Source organism: Somniosus microcephalus, unplaced genomic scaffold (assembly GCF_052327205.1).
Source record: "Somniosus microcephalus isolate GS21.2 unplaced genomic scaffold, FLI_Smic_1.0 unresolved_chr4, whole genome shotgun sequence".
NCBI classification, from domain to species: Eukaryota; Metazoa; Chordata; class Chondrichthyes; order Squaliformes; family Somniosidae; genus Somniosus; species Somniosus microcephalus.
Window position 1 is genome coordinate 2,331,337 of NW_028225182.1, and position 6,657 is coordinate 2,337,993.

The 6,657-nt window shown below is 43.9% G+C and overlaps 1 non-coding gene across 1 annotated transcript; it reads left to right on the top strand.

Annotated features, from left to right (window-relative positions):
- The first annotated feature begins 6,207 nt into the window (after nt 1-6,207).
- On the top strand, nt 6,208-6,279 carry trnaq-uug (transfer RNA glutamine (anticodon UUG)). Its single transcript has one exon. It is a non-coding gene; the product is annotated as a tRNA-Gln (tRNA).
- Nucleotides 6,280-6,657: the final 378 nt, after the last annotated feature.

Below are 6,657 nucleotides of genomic sequence, written 5' to 3' on the forward strand. Positions count from 1 at the left end.
TTAGAACCGAGGCTTAGCAGAGGGGCAAGTGGGCAAGCTAAAGTTAAGGATAAGACCAGACCGAGACAAAGTATAATGGTGGACACGGTAAAGTTGTTGATTTTGAGAAAAGAATCGAATAAACTTGTCAGCAATGGTTCCATGGTGTAATGTTGAGCTCTCTGAATCCAGCGATCCGAGTTCAAGTCTCGATAGAACCTGAATTCTTGTTGTCCCAGCTGCTGGAAATTTGGGACATACAAGCTTGGCATCTGCATACCAACCACGGTTACGGGACCGTTTGCTGCCTGAATCAATGACGGTTTATTTATTATTCTCAACATCAGATGATAGGCTCTACATCTCATTCCCAGTTCCAAATAAGCGGGGGAGAAAGATGTGTATTGTCCAGTGCTTCGTTTGACTGCACAGCAGATTGCTCAACATTTTCTTTGCAAGCTGCATTCGGCTGGCATACTTGTTGAAATTGAAAGCAGTGCTTCTTGAAATGTAGGCATTGCACTTCGTATTCTCGAAAAAAGTTAACAATAGCTTTTCTTTCGTGCAGCAGTGCCTTGCAAAGATTATACTCATTTAACCTGGCAGGACTGCAATACAAGCTGTTATGAGCAGTGTGAAAAAGAAGCAGAGATTTGTGAACAGATAGCCATCAAGGCAGCTGTGTGATTTGCTCAGAACCGAGGCTTAGCAGAGGGGCATGTGGGCAAGCTGAAGTTAAGGATGAGACCAGGCCGAGACAAAGTGTAATGGTGGAGAAGGTAATGTTGTTGATTTTGAGAAAATAATCTAGCAAATTCTTCAGCAATGGTTCCATGGTGTAATGGTGAGCACTCTGGACTCTGAATCCAGAGATGTGAGTTCAAATCTCGGTAGAACCTGAATTCTTGTTGTCCCAGCTGCTGGAACTTTGGAACATACAAGCTTGGCATCTGCATATCAACCACGCTTACTGGACCGTTTGCTGCCTGAATCAATGACGGTAAATTTATTGTTCTCGGCATCAGATGATCGGCTCAACCTCTCATTCCCAGTTCCAAATAAGCGGGGCAGAAAGATGTGAGTTGTCCAGTGCTTCGTTTGACTGCAAAGCAGATTGCTCAACATTTTCTTTGCAAGCTGCATTCGGCTGGCATACATGTTGAAATTGAAAGCAGTGCTTCTTGAAACGTAGGCATTGCACTTCGTATTCTCGAAAAAAGTTAACCATTGCTTATCTTTCTTGCAGCAGTGCCTTGCAAAGATTATACTCATTTTACCTGGCAGGACTGCAATACAGGCTGCTATGAGCAGTGTGAAAAAGAAGCAGAGATTTGTGAACCGATAGCCATCAAGGCAGCTGTGTGATTTGCTAAGAACCGAAGCTTCGCAGAGGGGCAAGTGGGCAAGCTGAAGTTAAGGATGAGACCAGGCTGAGACAAAGTGTAATGGTGGAGAAGGTAATGTTGTTGATTTTGAGAAAAGAATCTATGGAACTGTTCAGCAGCGGTTCCATGGTGTAATGGTAAGCACTCTGGGCTCTGAATCCAGCGATCTGAGTTCAAATCTCGGTGGAACTTGAATTCTTGTTGTCCCAGCTGCTGGAAATTTGGGACATACAAGCTTGGCATCTGCATACCAACCACGGTTACGGGACCGTTTGCTGCCTGAATCAATGACGGTTGATTTATTGTTCTCGACATCAGATGATAGGCTCAACCTCTTATTCCCAGTTCCAAATAAGGGGGGGAGAAAGATGTGTGTTGTCCAGTGCTTCGTTTGACTGCACAGCAGAATGCTCAACATTTTCTTTGCAAGCTGCATTCGGCTGGCATACTTACTGAAATTGAAAGCAGTGCTTCTTGAAACGTAGGCATTGCACTTCATATTCTCGAAAAAAGTTAACAATTGCTCATCTTTCGTGCAGCAGTGCCTTGCAAAGATTATACTCATTTTACCTGGCAGGACTGCAATACAAGATTCTATGAGCAGTGTGAAAAAGAAACAGAGATTTGTGAACCGATAGCCATCAAGGCATCTGTGTGATTTACTCAGAACCGAGGCTTAGCAGAGGGGCAAGTGGGCAAGCTGAAGTTAAGGATGAGACCTGGCCGAGACAAAGTATAATGGTGGAGACGGTAATGTTGTTGATCTTGAGAAAAGAATCTAATGAACTTCTCAGCAACGGTTCCATGTTGTAATGGTGAGCGCTCTGAACTTTGAATCCAGCGATCCAAGTTCAAATCTCGGTGGAACCTGAATTCTTGTTGTCCCAGCTGCTGGAAATTTGGGACATACAAGCTTGGCATCTTCATAACAACCACGGTTACGGGACCTTTTGCTGCCTGGATCAATGACGGTTGATTTATTGTTCTCGACATCAGATGATAGGCTCAACCTCTCATTCCCAGTTCCAAATAAGCGGGGGAGAAAGATGTGTGTTGTCCAGTGCTTCGTTTGACTGCACAGCAGATTGCTCAACATTTTCTTTGCAAGCTGCATTCGGCTGGCATACTTGTTGAAATTGAAAGCAGTGCTTCTTGAAACGTAGACATTGCACTTCGTATTCTCGAAAAAAGTTAACAATTGCTTATCTTTCGTGCAGCAGTGCCTTGCAAAGATTATTCACATTTTACCTGGCAGGACTGCAATACAAGCTGCTATGAGCAGTGTGAAAAAGAAGCAGAGATTTGTGAACCGATGGCCATCAAGGCAGCTGTGTGATTTACTCAGAACCGAGGCTTAGCAGAGGGGCAAGTGGGCAAGCTGAAGTTAAGGATGAGACCTGGCCGAGACAAAGTAAAATGGTGGAGATGGTAATGTTGTTGATTTTAAGAAAAGATTCAAATGAATTTATCAGCAAAGGTTCCATGGTGAGCACTCTGGACTTTGAATCCAGCGATCCGAATTCAAATCTCGGTGGAATCTGAATTCTTGTTGTCCCAGCTGCTGGAAATTTGGGACATACAAGCTTGGCATCTTCATAACAACCACGGTTACGGGACCGTTTGCTGCCTGGATCAATGACGGTTGATTTATTGTTCTGGACATCAGATGATTGGCTCAATCTCTCATTCCCAGTTCCAAATAAGCGGGGGGAGAAAGATGTGTGTTGTCCAGTGCTTCGTTTGACTGCACAGCAGATTGCTCAACATTTTCTTTGCAAGCTGCATTCGGCTGGCATACTTGTTGAAATTGAAAGCAGTGCTTCTTGAAACGTAGACATTGCACTTTGTATTCTCGAAAAAAGTTAACAATTGCTTATCTTTCGTGCAGCAGTGCCTTGCAAAGATTATTCACATTTTACCTGGCAGGACTGCAATACAAGATGCTATGAGCAGTGTGAAAAAGAAGCAGAGATTTGTGAACCGATGGCCATCAAGGCAGCTGTGTGATTTACTCAGAACCGAGGCTTAGCAGAGGGGCAAGGGGGCAAGCTGAAGTTAAGGATGAGACCTGGCCGAGACAAAGTAAAATGGTGGAGACGGTAATGTTGTTGATTTTAAGAAAAGATTCAAATAAATTTATCAACAAAGGTTCCATGGTGTAATGGTGAGCACTCTGGACTTTGAATCCAGCGATCCAAATTCAAATCTCGGTGGAACCTGAATTCTTGTTGTCCCAGCTGCTGGAAATTTGGGACATACAAGCTTGGCATCTTCATAACAACCACGGTTACAGGACCGTTTGCTGCCTGGATCAATGACGGTTGATTTATTGTTCTGGACATCAGATGATAGGCTCAACCTCTCATTCCCAGTTCCAAATAAGCCGGGGAGAAAGATGTGTGTTGTCCAGTGCTTCGCTTGACTGCACAGCAGATTGCTCAACATTTTCTTTGCAAGCTGCATTCGGCTGGCATACTTGTTGAAATTGAAAGCAGTGCTTCTTGAAACGTAGACATTGCACTTCGTATTCTCGAAAAAAGTTAACAATTGCTTATCTTTCGTGCAGCAGTGCCGTGCAAAGATTATTCACATTTTACCTGGCAGGACTGCAATACAAGATGCTATGAGCAGTGTGAAAAAGAAGCAGAGATTTGTGAACCGATAGCCATCAAGGCAGCTGTGTGATTTCCTCAGAACCGAGGCTTAGCAGAGGGGCAAGTGGGCAAGCTGAAGTTAAGGATGAGACCTGGCCGAGACAAAGTAAAATGGTGGAGACGGTAATGTTGTTGATTTTAAGAAAAGATTCAAATGAATTTATCAGCGCTGGTTGCATGGTGTAATGGTGAGCACTCTGGACTTTGAATCCAGCGATCCGAATTCAAATCTCGGTGAAACCTGAATTCTTGTTGTCCCAGCTGCTGGAAATTTGGGACATACAAGCTTGGCATCTTCATAACAACCATGGTTACGGGACCGTTTGCTGCCTGGATCAATGACGGTTGATTTATTGTTCTGGACATCAGATGATTGGCTCAATCCCTCATTCCCAGTTCCAAATAAGCGGGGGAGAAAGATGTGTGTTGTCCAGTGCTTCGTTTGACTGCACAGCAGATTGCTCAACATTTTCTTTGCAGGCTGCATTCGGCTGGCATACTTGTTGAAATTGAAAGCAGTGCTTCTTGAAACGTAGACATTGCACTTCGTATTCTCGAAAAAAGTTAACAATTGCTTATCTTTCGTGCAGCAGTGCCTTGCAAAGATTATTCACATTTTACCTGGCAGGACTGCAATACAAGCTGCTATGAGCAGTGTGAAAAAGAAGCAGAGATTTGTGAACCGATAGCCATCAAGGCAGCTGTGTGATTTACTCAGAACCGAGGCTTAGCAGAGGGGCAAGTGAGCAAGCTGAAGTTAAGGATGAGACCAGACCGAGACAAAGTATAATGGTGGCGACGGTAATGTTGTTGATTTTAAGAAAAGATTCCAATAAATTCTTCGGCGACGGTTGCATGGTGTAATGGTGACCACTCTCGACTTTGAGCCCAGCGATCCGAGTTCAAATCTTGGTGGAACCTGAATTCTTGTTGTCCCAGCTGCTGGAAATTTGGGACATGCAAGCTTGGCATCTGCATACCAACCACGGTTACGGGACCGTTTGCTGCCTGGATCAATGACGGTTGATTTATTGTTCTCGACATCAGATGATAGGCTCAACCTCTCATTCCCAGTTCCAAATAAGAGGAGGAGAAAGATGTGTGTTGTCCAGTGCTTCGTTTGACTGCACAGCAGAATGCTCAACATTTTCTTTGCAAGCTGCATTCGGCTGGCATACTTGCTGAAATTGAAAGCAGTGCTTCTTGAAACGTAGGCATTGCACTTCGTATTCTCGAAAAAAGTTAACAATTGCTTATCTTTCCTGCAGCAGTGCCTTGCAAAGATTATACTCATTTTACCTGGCAGGACTGCAATGCAATCTGCCATGAGCAGTGTGAAAAAGAAGCTGAGATTTGTGAACCGATAGCCATCAAGGCAGCTGTGTGATTTGCTCAGAACCGAAGCTTAGCAGAGGGGCAAGCTGAAGTTCAGGATGAGACCAGGCCAAGACAAAGTAAAATGGTGGAGACGGTAATGTTGTTGATTTTAAGAAAAGATTCAAATGAATTTATCAGCAAAGGTTCCATGGTAAGCACTCTGGACTTTGAATCCAGCGATCCGAATTCAAATCTCGGTGGAACCTGAATTCTTGTTGTCCCAGCTGCTGGAAATTTGGGACATACAAGCTTGGCATCTTCATAAGAACCACGGTTACGGGACCGTTTGCTGCCTGGATCAATGACGGTTGATTTATTGTTCTCGACATCAGATGATAGGCTCAACCTCTCATTCCCAGTTCCAAATAAGCGGGGGAGAAAGATGTGTGTTGTCCAGTGCTTCGTTTGACTGCACAGCAGATTGCTCAACATTTTCTTTGCAAGCTGCATTCGGCTGGCATACTTGTTGAAATTGAAAGCAGTGCTTCTTGAAACGTAGACATTGCACTTCGTATTCTCGAAAAAAGTTAACAATTGCTTATCTTTCGTGCAGCAGTGCCTTGCAAAGATTATTCACATTTTACCTGGCAGGACTGCAATACAAGCTGCTATGAGCAGTGTGAAAAAGAAGCAGAGATTTGTGAACCGATAGCCATCAAGGCAGCTGTGTGATTTACTCAGAACCGAGGCTTAGCAGAGGGGCAAGTGGGCAAGCTGAAGTTAAGGATGAGACCAGACCGAGACAAAGTATAATGGTGGAGACGGTAATGTTGTTGATTTTAAGAAAAGATTCAAATAAATTTATCAGCAAAGGTTCCATGGTGTAATGGTGAGCACTCTGGACTTTGAATCCAGCGATTCGAGTTCAATTCTCGGTGGAACCTGAATTCTTGTTGTCCCAGCTGCTGGAAATCTGGGACATACAAGCTTGGCATCTGCATACCAACCATGGTTCCTGGACCGTTTGCTGCCTGAATCAATGACGGTTGATTTATTGTTCTCGACATCAGATGATAGGCTGAACCTCTCATTCCCAGTTCCAAATGAGCGGAGCAGAAAGATATGTGTTGTTCAGTGCTTCATTTGATTCCACAGCAGATTGCTCAACATTTTCTTTGCAAGCTGCATTCGGCTGGCATACTTGTTGTAATTGAAAGCAGAGCTTCTTGAAACGTAGGCATTGCACTTCGTATTCTTGAAAAAAGTTAACAATTGCTTTTCTTTAGTGCAGCAGTGCCTTGCAAGGTTTATACACATTTTAT